Genomic DNA, 15,809 nt, shown 5'->3' with positions numbered 1-15,809 from the left:
ACAGAGGAGTAACGATGCAGGCAGGCTTCGGATTTTCACTCAAAAGCTAATTTTGCTGAGATGTTAGGAGTTTTTAACTTTTCTGTAACTGGTAAATGAATTTAATTCGCTTAACTTTCGAATGATACGTCTCAGACTCCCCTTACATCTTCCAAAATCATGGCACACCCACTCATCTCTCTGAAGTGAAGCATGGAAAGCATTGAACAGTCAGGATTCTTGATGTCTGAGATGAGGGTAGTGTGGGAGGCAAGCATTACAGGGAAAATGTGCAGTCGACCCAAACAGAAAAATCAGACTCCAAATTTGAATCTAGGCTCTGCTACTTAACATGATCTTGGGAAAGAGTGATCTTTCTGACCCTTCTGAGCCTGGATTTCCTTACTTGATAAATAGGGTAAAATATTCTGATCTAATTGGCATATTTTGAGGATCAAATCAGGTAAGGCATCCAAAGTGCTTGTCTGGCATAGGTGGGTAGGCACTAAAAATGCTAATTTCCTTCCTCTTTCCACGCGAAGTGTATCTCACTACTTCTTGGGAAGTAGATGTCAAATTTAGTCAGAAATAGAAGCTCTTAAGGAAAGATGATTTGTTTAACTATGTGGGTTTTTTTGTTTTGTTTTATTTTTTTCCTTGAGAAAACAGTTCCCAAAAGAGTTGGCAGGGACTGGTAGGGGTTATTCAGTGAGCCGGGGGCAGTGGCAGGATATGAAACCAGAGTTGCAGGCAGTGAATGCTTAATAGTCCATAAGACTTTGTGGCAAAGGCCAGCTCTCACTTAAATAAGCTGGGTTTTAGCATTAGAGGTATGATCCTAAATAGAAATTGATAAGAAAACTAAAAATGTATTTTTAATACCAATAACAATATTTACCATGTATGGGTAATAGTAACATTTATTAAGTACTAACTACATGCCAGATATAGTTCTATGGACTTTACACATATTAATTTCTCCTGACATCTTAGTAAATCTATTATTGTCCTCGTTTACAGATGAGGAAACTGAGTATTAGATTAATAAGGCTGAAAATCTAGTTAGTGTTGGAGCTGGTATTCAGATCCCGGTGGTTTGGCTCCAGACCTGGTCTCAATCACTATGTATACTCCCTCCCATTGTGCTTACCATATGCCATACCAACTCTCACTAAATGGATCCCCAAAGTTTGGGTCTGCTCTTTATTTTAGGAGCAAGGAGGTAAAAAGGAAAAATGGCTGGGTTTTGGCCTAAGAGCAAGTTCTCCTTCCAGGACACAGGAATCATTGAGGTGTTTGTGTGAGTTAACTTGTTGCTTCTCAGCTCCAAATCCACTCCTCTTTACCCTGAGCTGTTATAATTAGAGATGGAACCTGTAACTTTTTTTTTTTTTTGTCAACTGGCACAGTGTTGGGCCATATCAGTAGAGGGTAGATGGGCACTGCAAAAAAGAGGACACTTATCTCAGTTCCAGTGCTTTTCTCCTTGTTCTTGTTCTTGTTCTTGTGGATGGCTATTAGTGAATGGCTTCTGGATTGTGATGAGTGAGAGACCCAGTGCAGTACACCTTACAGTGAGTTTTGCCAGCCCCCTAGTGGGTAGCTTCCCAATGAGTCTCACTGGCATCCCAATGGGAAGCTTCCCAGAGAATTTCACTGGTATCCTAGAGTGCTGGTTTGAAAGGATTTATGTACCCTAGGAAAGCCGTCAATCTTGTGGGAGCAACTGTTTCTTCTAATCCCTATTCAGTACAATAGGTTGGAAACTTGATTAGGTTATCTCCATAGAAGTGTGACTCAATCAATTGTGGATGTTAAACTTGTTAAGTTGGAGACATGTCTCCACCCATTCTATGTTGGTCTTGATTAGTTTACTGGAATCCTATAAAAGAGGAGATATTTTGGAGAGAGTTCCTTTTGAGAACAAGGAGAGAGCTGCAGAACTACAACAGAAAGATGAGAGAACCAGAATCACCAGCCAGCAACCTTCAGAGATGAAAAAAGAAAATGCCTCCCAGGGAGCTTCATGAAGCAAGAGTCCTGGAGCGAGAGCAGATGCCGCCACATTCGCCATGTGCCCCTTCAGCTGAAAGGAAACACTGAATGTCATCGACTTTCTTGAACCAAGGTATCTTTACCTGGATGCCTTAGATTGGACATTCCTATAGACTTGTTTTAATTTGGACAATTTCATAACCTTAGAAGTGTAAACTAGCAGTTTATTAAATTCCATTTCTGGTATATGCATTCTCGCAGCTAGCAAACTAGAACACCTAGCAAGTGATTTTCTGCTTATCAGACCCAATCTGTGACACTGCAGAGAATTTCTTAGCCATCCAGCGGACCACCACATTACCCCCAGTGAGGTCTGATTCTCAGGCCTGATTGCAAGGTAGAGATGGGGAGTTGGAGAAGGGGGGGGTGGGATTCCTCTAAGTTATTACCTCCTTGGGTACACTCTCACAGCCCCACATGTAGAGGCTGCTTCGTATATCTGCTATTCCTGTAATCTCTCATGTTCTCTACCTTTCTTAGTAATTAATTCTCTTACTGGTTAATAATTCTTTATATTTAATTTTCCCATCATATTATAGTGTGGTTTCTGTTCCTGATTAGTGCTTGACTGATATAAGGTGTAGATCATGTAGAACTCTAAAGGAAGCAATATTTGGGAGAACAATATTTTGGGAGTCAGAGGTTGGGTTCCTGCCTTAGCTGTACAACCTTGAACAAGTCACTTAACCTCCCAGAACGTGCTCCCTTGTCTGTACAAGGTAGGCAAAGGTATATATGAAAAAGCTGCTTGAGATCACATAAAATAATATATACCAATGTACTTTAAAGCTATAAAATGCTATCAAAATTAGATTGCTTCAGGTGAGGGCAGGGTGGGGGGAGGACAGCGTGTCTTGCCAGATTTATTATCATCAAATAAATATATTATTTGTTGGTAGGTTGGTTGGTTGATTTTGTCTGACTTTTTAGAGATGCAATTAGGCATCTCAACTTTGTTCAAGTTTCCAGTTCCATGAAAAATATGAGAATGAAGATATGACCATTTTGAAATGCTATTCTGGCATCCCACATATTTGCTTTATTTCTCATTTGTCTTGTTTATTCTTCCTGGGTTTGATACTTGTTGCATTAATTTGAATGAAAGAATCATTTGAGCACTGATCATTCCATATGAAGACCATGGCACTAGATATTGCATGTTATTACAGATCAAACTTAGGCTAGGAATCATAAAAGCTAAGAACAACAGCAAAAAGCAAAGCAAGAATGCTTTCAATACTTAGAAGAGTTAGTTCTATGGGGTAGATGCTTGTTCCTCCCAGGTCCCCTAAGATCCCTTTGATTTGGTCTGTGTGCCTTCCTTCGCCTCTCTGCGTCTTTTGTTCTTTTGATTCTCAAGGCCTCTGCCCAGGAGACTCTTTTTGGAAGACTGCCCAAAGGCTGCTGGACCCACTTTGCCTACAGGCACAGAGAGGCAAAAAGAGCCACCTAGGAATTTACTTCCCTTCCTTGAGCCCTTAACCAAGGACTTTTTTTTTTTTGCCAATGTCTTTTATATAGCACGAAAGCCCAGCTCTCTTGTCTCTGGTAGCAAGAAACTCTGAGGTGTAATTTGTACCCCAGTGCTCCCCACAGATAACACTGGTGCTGGAATTTTGCGTGAAAGAAATCCCTTCCCTATCTTGCTTTCTCTAGTGCCTTATGGGAGTTTCCTGAAAGCATTTTCTTAATAAATCACTTATATACCATCTTTGCCTCAGCATATGCTTCTTTGGGCCCTCATCTAAGGCATTGCTATCTCTTTTTGGAAATCAGGAAACAATAAGGCATGGAGTTGTTACTTGAACCAGGTCTGTGTGAATCTGAAACACTTACTCCTGATACTATGTTAACATTTAATGCCCCTAATAATGAAACTTATAAAAGTAAATTTCTGAACAGAAGTGAACACATCATTCAGCACTTTATAATTTAGCAGACGTAGAGAGACTATCCATGTGCTAAGAAAATGTTTGGGGAGGAAGATTATGGACCCAGAAGCAGTAAAACCAAAGTGCTTGGTGAAGGGTGCCTAACCGTAGGTGTGAAGACAGGTCCTACACTTTAGCAGAGAATGTTCAATGACGTTTTCTGTCAAGGGCTCTTTTTTTGCCAAGGCTGAACTTGCATTTGTATTAATTTCCTATTACTTCTGTAACAAATTACCACAAACCCAGTGACTTTAAACATCACAGATTTATTACCTTATAGTTCTGGAGGTCAGAAGCGTGAAATGGGTCTCATCGGGCTAAACTCAAGGTGTTGCTGCCAGCAATTTTGTTCCTTCAGAAGACTGGAAGGAGAACCCTATTCTTTGCCTTTTCCAGCTGCCTGCGTTCCTTTGCTTGTGGCCCCTCCATCTTCAAAGCCACAATAGCTATAAGGTGCTTCTCCCACCCCCTCATTCTGTTGCTAGCTTTTTTTTTTCTCCCCTCTTCCACTTTAAAGGACCTGTTTTAAGGTATGCAAATTAGTAACCTTAATTCCATCTGCAACCTTAACTCCTCTTTACCTTGTAATGTAACATAGTCACAGGGTCCAGCTATTAGGACATGAATATCTTTAAAGAACCATTATTCTTCCTTCCACAGTTTTATAGGATACCACTTTTCTGTACCTTCACTGCTTCAGGTTTAATTCAGGTCCTCAACATCAGGAATCCATATTATTGTGCTTTTTCTTCTCCCTGTCCTTTAAATGAAAAACCTCTGTAATAATTACCAGAGAGACATTATAAGTCCTCTTCTTTCTTCTTTGCTTAAAATCTGTCGCTGCTGTCCATTAAATACACAGTGAAACCCAAACTCCTCATTTCACTTTTTATCTTTCTCTGCCCCCTTCCCAAGCATCCAGGCTTATTTTTCTTTATACCCCTTGGAATTGGAGCCCAGGGTAACCTAACCAATGTGGTCTCTCCAAGATAAATAAAAATGAAAGAAGGCCCCATTAAAGCATCTGTTCTAGGTCCCTTGTAAAATAATTAAAGCCAGTGATTTCCAAGTTGTTTTAAAAGTATTTAGATTAGGGTAAGCAGCTGTTCCTGGTCTCCCCTACCCCTTTCAACCTTTTGTTTCAACCATCCTGAACTGCTCACAGTTTCCTTTGCTCACTAAGCCATTTTTTTTTTTTTCGGTTCTTTGCTTGTCTAAAATACTGTCCTCTCCCTCTGTTTGTCTTATTTATACCAGCTCGTTCTCTGAGTACCTCTAGGGCCACCTTCCCTCAGAAGCCTTTTCTGACTCCTTCCTCCTACCAAGATAATATCAACCTTTCCTTAATGTCTTCGTGTACCCTTTATAGAAATGTGACATCTAAGATATTTCATTGTTCTCAAGTCTGTCTTCCACATCAAGAATGCTTGGATTTTTGAAGGCTGGATTCCTTGTCTTATTCACTTTTGTATCCTTAACACTTGAACGATGTAAATGCTCAATAAAAATTTGTTTATTAACAGATTTTCCCAAAATGTAGTGATGACGCCTACAATTTCATTGTATGAATACCACCTTAATATGAATTTTCCTCTCTAGTATTAAATGATCATCTATTTACTCCTATACTATTGGCTTAAGAGAATAGAATGCAGAGGAACACATATTGATGAAGAAAAGAAAGAATATATTTAGCCATAAGGCAGCATTTAGAAGAGAAGCCAGGTCCTTCCAGAAATTGGGACAGCATGGTCTGGACAGGTCTGAGAGATGGTGAGGGTAGAATAGGACATTCTTGACCCTCTCCATAGTTTATCCATAGCCATTCCTAATATTAAACTTCCTTTCATGTCCATTAAAATCTTCACATGAAAATAATAACCTGTGCTTATAAAGTGGATTTTGCTTTCCAATAGCATAATGCTGAGCTTCTCAGACTTTTCTATCAAAATAACCCTAATAAAGATAATCACCCACTTCCAGCCAAGAGTGCTCTTATGGGAAATATTAAGTTTCTATCTAAAGTATTCATCTTGAATGTCTACTCTGTGGTGGGCTTGTATTTGCATTAATATAAAATATGACTTTATTCATGTTCTTCCAGTAGCATTTGCTGTGTTTATCCGGTGGTTTCCAGCATTCAGGGCTCAGCCCAGTAGCTCCGGGAGTGTGTACAACTTAGGTTCAGTAACTGGAAATACAAGTCCAAAACTTGAAGAGAGATGGGGCAACAGAGATTGATGTTGGGACACTTTGAATCTTTCACTCATTGGTTATATCCAGCAGAGAGCAAAACATGAGGTGAGAACACAGTTTACAACATTTTTACTGGGCTGAGAGAAGGGTAGGAACCAGTGAACAAGACCGTATTCCAATGTGAGAACTAATGTAGAGAAATGTATGCCCCTTAAAGGGTGTGAGAGGAATGTTTAGAGATTTGAAGTCCTCTAAACACATGCACAGGAACTGCATTCTCCATCCTGTATCTTATCAAATTATATTATGCTGCTAATGCTCCTTACCTAAAAACCTCAAATATTTTGGTTATTGTAACAGTAGGATTATATCAATTAATTTTGCATGAAAGGAGCCTAAACTGTTTCATTTTAGTATGGAATTGATGTTCATTGATTGTGCTTCTGCTTCTCACAGAAACATCCAATCATAATAGTCTTAGTATTGGAAGGAAATATCTGATCTAACTTTCCTGAAGCTGGAGAATTTACTCTCAAACAGCACTGGCAATTTGTCATTAAAAGATCTGGGAAGGGCGGGCCGCGGTGGCTCAGCGGGCAGAGTGCTTGCCTGCCATGCCGGAGGACCTCGGTTCGATTCCCGGCCCCAGCCCATGTAAAAAACAAACAAACAAACAAAATACAATAAAACAAGAAAATGTTTAAAAGATGTTTCCCTTTCTTCCTTCCTTCCTTCCTTCTCTCTGTCTTTCCTTCCCTTCCTCCCTAAAAAAAAAGTAAAAAAAAAAAAAAAGATCTGGGAAGGTGGGCCATGGTGGCTTAGCAGGCAAGAATGCTTGCCTGCCAGGCCAGAGGACCCGGGTTCGATTCCCGGTGCCTGCCCATGTGAAAAATAATAATAAAATAAAATAAAAAAATAAAAGATCTGGGAACACGGAGAAGAAAGAATAGAACAGGCAAAATCTGACTACTTAAATCTTTGATAGTATTACATAATATTGACTGCTAGAAAGTTCTGAACAGTGTGACTTTGGCCCTTATAAATCACTTTTTGTGAAATTCATGGCCCATGCAATCTTTACAGGGTAGAAAAAGAACACTGCCATATGAAGTAGTTCAGTCATTGCTCCATCTTAGCTATAGAGTTCAACAACTGGAGAAGTTTAACCAGCTCAGGAAAAGGAACTATGAAGATATGTTTTGCTTTGTTTTTATTCTGTGATTTTAAAGTTGTTGCAATATTTTATGTAAATGTTAAAGGGTATCTTAGTAAAAAGAAAATCTTACTGCTTTTATTTAATTCAACGTATACACCACATATAACAGGATGATGTTTTATTTAGATCTGGAAATGTATTCCTTCTTATGCAATCTATGTAGTCATATTTCTTGAATGTCAATATCTGAAATAATCTTGCTTTTTATTGTTTTACTTCCTATTTCTTCAATGCCTGTCTGCCAGTCTTTCATCGTCAGTTCACATCCTACTAAACTCTAAAGATATTCTCCTACCCTTTATATGTTTAAGCCTTACTAGATTTTTAGAATACTTCAAAACTTCACATACTTTGATTTCATACTATCAAGTAGCTGAATCTATTCTTTTTTTTTAGCTTAAGTGAGTAGTTCAATTGCTCTTATTTTCTACTTTTTGAATTCTATATCTTTGAAAGTAACCTTACTATTTTTTCATGCATTCACCCTTACAGAAAGTCTTATCCACTATTTGTCTCTTAATTTTCTAACTTTTTTCATATCATCGCTCCTTCTCCTTTAAACATCTAGATTTTAATTTATCCTATTTTTTCCTCTCTAGCAGATATATGCCTTCGGTTTCATCTTCTTGATCATCTTCACCATCAATTCCTATCACCAAATTGAAAAATAAATGTTAAATATTCTATATGTATTTTAATATTATTTATACTGCCCACACTCTAATTCTATTTTTTTTCGCTTTATTATTACTTTGAAATGGCAACAGTTTCAATCCAACAAAATAAAAGAAGCCATAAAAGGATACTGCTATTGTGGACTTAATTTTTATAAGTAGTGAAGAAACTGGAGGATGAAAAGGAAGTTTAGGGACTATTCTTCCAAAATAGTGAAGAATAGTCAAATGTGTTTTCTAGGTTTGAAAAAGCATAGTGTACCATCTTCAAACTGTTGTGTACCCCCAGAAAAGCCATGTTCTTAAATCTCATAAGAAATTGTTGGATGGGATTTCTTTATGTTGTTTCCATGGACATGTGACTCTCCAAATTGTGGGTGGGACTTTTTGATTAGGTGGTTTCCATGGAGATGTACCACCACCCACTCAGTCTTAATCCACCTACTGGAGTCCTCTAAGAGGGAACCATTCTGGAAAAAGCTTTAGAGCAGATACAGAGAAGAGACCTTTGGAGATGCAAAAGGAAAACGCCGCTTGAGAAGCCTTTTGAAACAGAAGCTGGGAGAGAAAGTGAACAGATCTCACTATTTACCTTCTTAGCTGACAAAGAAACCGTGAACATCATCAGCCCTTTCATGAATCAAGGTATCTTTCTCTGGATGCCTTAGTTTGGACATTTTTTAGGCCTTAGAAGTGTAAACTTGTAACTTAATAAATTCCCTTTACAAAAGCCAACCCATTTCTGGTAGATTGCATTCCAGCAGCATTTAACAAACTAAAACACATATTTTAAGAATTTCAAAGATAAGTTCACCATGCTTCCTTAACCAGATTTGTAAGAAGCAGAATTGCTGTTGAGCATTTGGTAGCAAAGAAAGCAATTCTAACCATACTAATTTTAATAACTTTGTGAAACTGTCCAAACATTATTCTATCTGCCAACATTTGCTTTTAACCATTTTGAGTGACATAGATTCCTTTCAGAATATGATAAATGCTAGTGACCATATCCTACCCTTCCATTTCCCAGAAATGCACATATGCATGTCTTTCAAATATTACATATAATTTCAGATAATTTATAGATCTACTGAGGTCCAACCTTTTGGTTCGGTAGGAAATATATTTGATGTCTAACTTAATAAACCTCTTCTATAAACTGATGTAAAACTTTTTATGTATATATACTCAGCTGAAAGTAATCTTGTTTGTTTGGCCCCTGTGGCATGCTACCTGAACCATTTCATAGTATTTCTTCTTGCTTTGTATTATAACATTCCATATTTACCTCATCCATACTTTTAGACTTCTTTGAGAGAAGAGTATATGGTCCTTGTAGGACTGAATGAAAGAAAAATTAGGAGTAAAAAATAACATGTGACACATAAGTATCAATGAATACGAAAAGCTCAAACATATCTAGCATATTAAGCACAGAATGAACTAAAGCTAACAAAGTCAACAGAAAATTTAAAAAGATATTTTTAAAGTAACATTTGGATCAAGAACAGCAAGAAATTTGCTATTTTGGAAGGTGGTAACATTTTGAATAGTTGGTTTCCATTTTATCTATCATGGAGTTTAAAAGAAAAAAGGAGAAGGAAATTTTCTTTAAGAACATTACAGTTTAACATTAGTCACAATACATTTGGAAACCACCTAGTGGTTTCAGAAGATTTTAATCCCCCATTGTCTCTCAATTATGTCCTAGAAATAATAGAAGAACCAGGAACTTTGGCAAACATTTGTCTGTAGGAATCTCTGAAAAGAAGTTGGCATTAGGGAAGTTGGTAGAATTCAGGTGAGAAGTAAAGCTGTCATGATTGTCCAAAGAGGGGAAGGGATGAGCTGTTCAAGCTGTAGGTAAGGAAAATATGGTCATCAAGAGAAAGAAGTTATAATGTGAATCTAACAAAAGTTCATGTAGAACAAGTCACATTAAACAATGTAATTATATTTAGAAAGCATGACTTGTTCTTTGTAGACTCATTTAGGTTAATCATTAAGCTATAATGTCATCACTGCTTTGTATATATCAGAAGTGAGTTGTCAAAAACCAGGACTCCAGCATTCTATTTAATATTTTCAAGTATTATTTCAGTTTGCAAATATATATTTAATACATTCTTCATATGTGGTCTGCCCAGGACTGCATAGAAATCAGCCTGTTACTTCTCACAAGCACTCCTAATATATCATGCACTCCTCCAATCAACTGCTCCCACTGTTGACTTATATTTATAGAATCATTTCTCATCCTTTTTCAAAATATCTTCTAACCTTCTCTAAAATAATTCACTGACCCTAAAGCTACAAAATATTTGAAGACCACTTAATGTTATAAATTCATAAAGCAAATTTAATCAGTATTGATTTAATGTACAATATACTTTATATAAATATAAATATACTTTGAATAAAAATGAATAAGTAAATAAAGTACATTACCAATTTTATATAAATATGTAATAAAACTTAGGCTGTGTTCCTAAAGGACAATTATGAATATTTTTTCCACAGTTAATATTGCTTTGTGATATTGATCAATTACTAATTATGTATGGACCCAGATTTAAGTAAATCCCAACTAGTTTTGTATCTTAGTTTAATGATACACATCTCTTAAAGTCCTTTATAGTATTTTAATAAAATTTCCAAGGGACATTTTGAATAAAATGCAATTGTGCTTTCTACTTTACATTTTATTTAAATTTTTATTCCTATCTTCAAGAGTTTCGAAAAGGGAATTAGAAATAAGGTAATATTTCCTTCATTTAGTAAGAAAAAAAGGTATTTTTAAATCAAAATTGAGGAGGCAAGGAATTCTATACACACAGTCCATTTGATGATATGAATGTAGAAGTTCAAGGACTCATTGAAACATCTTACAGACCATAAAAGCAACGAGCATATTACATTTTCATTTTAAGACCCCCAAATATTTTGAAAGATGGCAATTTATATATAAACATCCCCTGAAGCTCCTAATTTAGCAGAAAGCTTAAATAAAAGATTTTCATGTTTTCCCAGTGCTAATGGAGATTTATTTCCCAGCCCTTTTCTCTGAAGACAAATGTAGATCTCCTCAGGGGTAGAAAGATTTGCATAAAAGAAGCATGATTTAAAGGGCTGGAAATGTATTTTCCACTCTCTGAAAGCTTCACTTTTTTGTTATATTATCTGATGATTTTACGTTAGAGGTTTATCCCTTTGAGATAATAAAATGCAAATATCTCTGAAAAGGTTCTCTTCTGCTCAATGTATATAATCATACAGCTACTAGTGAACAAAAATTGCTTCTACAGGATAAAGGGAAGATTGCTAGCTAGCAAATCACTACAGTCCAAACATCACTTTGCAATTACCATGATTTTCTCAGCGTTTACAAGAATGAAGAGATTTAAAACCAAGGGATTATGGTAGAAATAGGTAGGTAGTAGGGTGACAGCACTTTAGTTGGGTGGTAAGGAGAAGTCTTTTAAGAGGTAAGGTCTTTTAAGATAAGACCTGAATGATTCACAGTATTCAGTTGTGCAGAATCTGGAGGAAGGCAGAGGATAAAGGAAGTATCTAGGTCCTGAGGTGGTAAGGATTTTGGCATGTCACGGGGTAGATAATTCTCACCTTCATTAATTTATGCATTTAATTACACTACTCCATATATTATAAGGTCTTCTACAATTTGATCCCTACTTATAAATGAATTCTCCCCTTGCTTCTTCCCATCATGCACCATTCTAATTAATTCATGACTGTGCTTTGCATATATGGCTTCCTTTGTTAAACATTCTTCTCATTTTTTTCTTGCCTGATAAACTCTAACTCATCTCTTAAACTTCCATTCCAGCAATCCTTCTCTTAAGAAGCCTCTTCTCATTGTCTCCTGTCCACTGCCTGTAGAATTGCTCAATCTTTGTGCTACCAGTATATCATGCTTTTGACACTTTGCTTTGAAAATACTACTTTACATGTGCACCTTTATTCTAGTGGGTTTCTTTAGGCCAGAGAGATTAGGAATTCATCCTTGGATACATGTGGTCCAACATAGTGCCTTGCACCTTGTATGTACTCAATAAAGCATTGTTAAATAAATGAATAAATGGGATATCTTTTCATTGCTATGATTTATAACTAATATAATACTTATCTTTGGAATAGTTTCCATGACATATTTGTTATCATTAGCAGCTAATACCACTAGAATGTTTATAATTTTAAATTTAATATAATGAAATATTAAATTAAATATGATGAATCACTCATTTTTTAATGTTTTTTTAATTGTGAAATACATATGCAAAAAAGCAATAAATTTCTAAGTACATTTTAACAGGTAGGTATAGAACAGACTTCAAAGTTTGCTATGGGTTACAGTTCCACAATTTTTCATTTTTTCTTCTAGCTGCTCCAAGACACTGGAGACCAACAGAAATGTCAATATAATGATTCAGCAGTCATGCTCATTTGTTAAATCCTATCTTCCCTGTTAGACTCCTCCTTCTCTTTAAATAACATATATACATAAAAACAATAAACTTCAAAGTACATTGCAACAACTAGTTGTAGAACAGATTTCAGAGTTTGATATGGTTTACAATTCCACAGTTTTAGGTTTTTACTTCTAGCTGCTCTAAGGGACTAGATACTAAAAGAAATATCAATATAACGATTCAGCCCTCATACTCATTTGTTAAACCCAACCTTCTATGTATAACTCCACTGTCATCTTTGATCATTCTTCCACTGTTTAAGGGTATTAGGGCTATGCCCATTCTACCTTTTTCATATTGGAAGGGGCTGTCAGTAATATGGAGCAGGATGATGGAACTACTTGATGTTCTGGAGAGAGAGGCTGGCTCCTCTGCATTTCAGGACTTATCTGGTCCAGGGACCCATCTGGAGGTTGTAGGTTTCTGAAGATACCCTAGTGCATGGAACCTTTTTAGAATCTTTTATATTGCACTAGATGTTCTTTAGGATCGGCAAGGATGATTTTGGTTGGGGGTTGGCAAGTTATAATAGGGTAGCAAGGTCTAACTGAAGCTTGCATAAGCGTGACCCCCAGAGTAGCCTCTTGACTCTATTTGAACTCTCTCAGTCACTGATACCTTATTTGTTACACTTCTTTTTCCCATTTTCATCAGGATGGCATTGTTGATCCCACAGTGCCAGGGCCAGGCTCATCCCTGGGGGTCATCTCCCATACCGTCAAGGAGACTGAATCATTCATTTTTAATGCAAATTTTACTTGTGGAAATACTGTACAAAGACTGGAATTTTTTTTTATTTTTAATTTTTTAGTTAGACAAGTAGTAGGTTGGAATAATTATAGATATACTATTTTACCCCTTAGTATATTTATGATAAATTTTCAGTATAATTTTATATATATTGTCATTGAGATCAAGTTATTACTGCATATAAACCATGAGTTAATAGCATGGTTTGTGTGTGTGTGTGTGTGTGTGTGTGTGTGTGTGTGTGTTTTCTTTCTCTCTCTCTTTTTCAGTTATGGTAAGTAGAGTTCTTCTTAAAACATTCATTATACTTATTTACCAGAACTTGAGTTCTCACCTTGGAACCTGATAGTTTCCCCAGCTCTTAAATTCCTGGCAAAAGTAGAATAGTTGGAAGAGAATCTGAAAGGAGAAAGATGGGGATGTGTCAAGAGAGTTGGGAGGAGAGGACAGTGAATCAATTTCAAGGAGAAATTTCCAACTGGACTATTTTTACTTTCAAATTCACTGATACAACAGCTGTAAAGTGAGGACATTAAGGGAACGACACTAGAAAGCATCTGGTGGTTTTTAATTTCTACAAACATTTATAAATAATGCCATAGTTACCTACTCAGTGAACTGAGCTAAGAACATCAAGGGAACAAGAGAAGTGAGAAGTAATGATAGATTATTTTTTCTCTTTTCACTTTTTTACTTCTTTCTTTTACCTCATACAGAGTCACTCAAGTTTACCCATTACCCTGAAGACTTCTCTCATATCTACTATCTACACATGAATTTTCTTTGAAAGTCATGTTTGAAAATATTTTTATGGAAAAGAGGTAGGAATTCAAAATAATGAGAATGTAATAGACAATGAACGCCCTGTGCTCACTGTACTCTAGTTATACTTCTGTATCTTCAAGCATTTCAAGTACATGTCTCCCCTTGGCTGTTTTCTCTGCTTGGAATATTCTTTCCTTACATCCTCTTATGACTGAAATATGCCATTTAGGTCCCAGTGGAGTTCGCAGAGGCCTTCTGTAACTCCTTATTTAATATAGTTCGCTCCCTTCCCTGCTTCTACTCAGTATATTCTCTCTACCATGACCCCATTTCTTTTCCTTCAGAGAACTTATGATCTAAAATTACCTTTGTACATTTGTTCCTTTTATTGCTTACCATCTGTCTTCTTCAACTAGTATGCAAGCTTTCTAGGAGGAGAGACCTTTCTCTTCTGTTCCCTGCTTTAAGCTTAGTACCTAGGATAGGACTGGACATGGAAAGAGTTTGAAAACTATTTGCTGAATGTCAAGGTGGGTGACTTGAACTCTTGAATTACTTTCTAGAGGAGAATCAATGCCCCTGGGTAAAAGGAACAGAGATAAAATCACGTATAATAGACCCTTATCCCAATTTCTATTTATAGCAAACATATAAGGAAAGGGTGCAAGGGTCCTTCTCTGCACAAGCCCCTTCCAAGTTCCTGGCAGTGACTTTAGCAATGGGGATTCATGTGGTCATAGCTTTCATCAAAGTCATCATATTTATGAAATCAGGCTGTTTTCATCTTAAGTAGTTGAGACTGTTGTTACTACTCTGACTTTAGGATCTGGCTAAATGTTAAGCTGAGTTAAGAATACATTTGGTGAAAGCTTAGCGTTGTGCATTTATGTGGTTCATGTCATTTTGTGTAGAGTTAGGTATGACTAGTTGTCCTGGCATAGTGATGGCTGCGAGGAATATTCCTGTAATCCAGTGTCAGTCAGACAGTTTGGAGACATAAGATTACCGACAGTCTGGTTGATTAACCTTGTTTCAAAGAGTACTAATTCCTGCCCAACAAAATTTGAAATAACGCTTAACATAGCTCAAATGAAAAAGAAACTTGATAGAGGTTTTTACCCAATTTAAAAATAATCCTAAAGATTTACAAGAAAGTTTCAATAACAAATTACAAAGCTGAAAAAAAATTCATAGACAATCAATAATGCAAAATCCATTTTATTAAATACTGTTAGAGGAAAAACAAAATTATCTTCTCTCTTTAGAAAATGATATTGCAAAGTTATTTTCACTGGGTGAATTTATCAAATAATACAGCAGCCAAAATGTGTAGGGAAAAATTTATTAAAGGCCTGTGGCAAAAAAATTAATTAATAACATTACATCATCTTCTTGGCTGTGTTAAGTTTGTATGAGTAGCTTTTTAAAAATTTGTACTTTGTTGGGATTTCATTTCTTATTCTAAATAAATATTCATTTTATTCCTAATTTTGTGTTCATAATTTTGATTTTTTTTTTTTTTTAAAGAAGACCTGTCAAGTTGCATAAGCTACAGACTTTACAAAACCTTGACCTCCTCCTGATTTTCAGGTGAATATTGTGCAATGATACTTCAGGTTACTGGAATATAAATCCACTTTCTTAAATGCTAACTAAAGGTAACAGATTATATGTTCATATGAAATGTCACAAAAATTCTACTTATTTACATTACTTTCATATTATGAAGGTTCCTCCAAGTATGATTGATGTT

At 36.2% G+C, this 15,809-nt stretch overlaps 1 long non-coding RNA gene across 1 annotated transcript; it reads left to right on the top strand.

The window, feature by feature from the left end:
- Window positions 1–1,879: 1,879 nt before the first annotated feature.
- LOC143686645 (uncharacterized) lies at window positions 1,880–9,162 on the top strand. The gene is made up of 3 exons (XR_013177266.1): window positions 1,880–2,107; window positions 6,073–6,266; window positions 7,977–9,162. It is a non-coding gene; the product is annotated as an uncharacterized LOC143686645 (long non-coding RNA).
- The last annotated feature ends 6,647 nt before the right edge of the window (window positions 9,163–15,809 follow it).

Source organism: Tamandua tetradactyla, chromosome 1 (assembly GCF_023851605.1).
Source record: "Tamandua tetradactyla isolate mTamTet1 chromosome 1, mTamTet1.pri, whole genome shotgun sequence".
Taxonomy (NCBI): domain Eukaryota; kingdom Metazoa; phylum Chordata; class Mammalia; order Pilosa; family Myrmecophagidae; genus Tamandua; species Tamandua tetradactyla.
The sequence above is the reverse complement of the archived record's forward strand: the minus strand, read 5'-3'. Positions and strand labels throughout refer to the sequence as shown.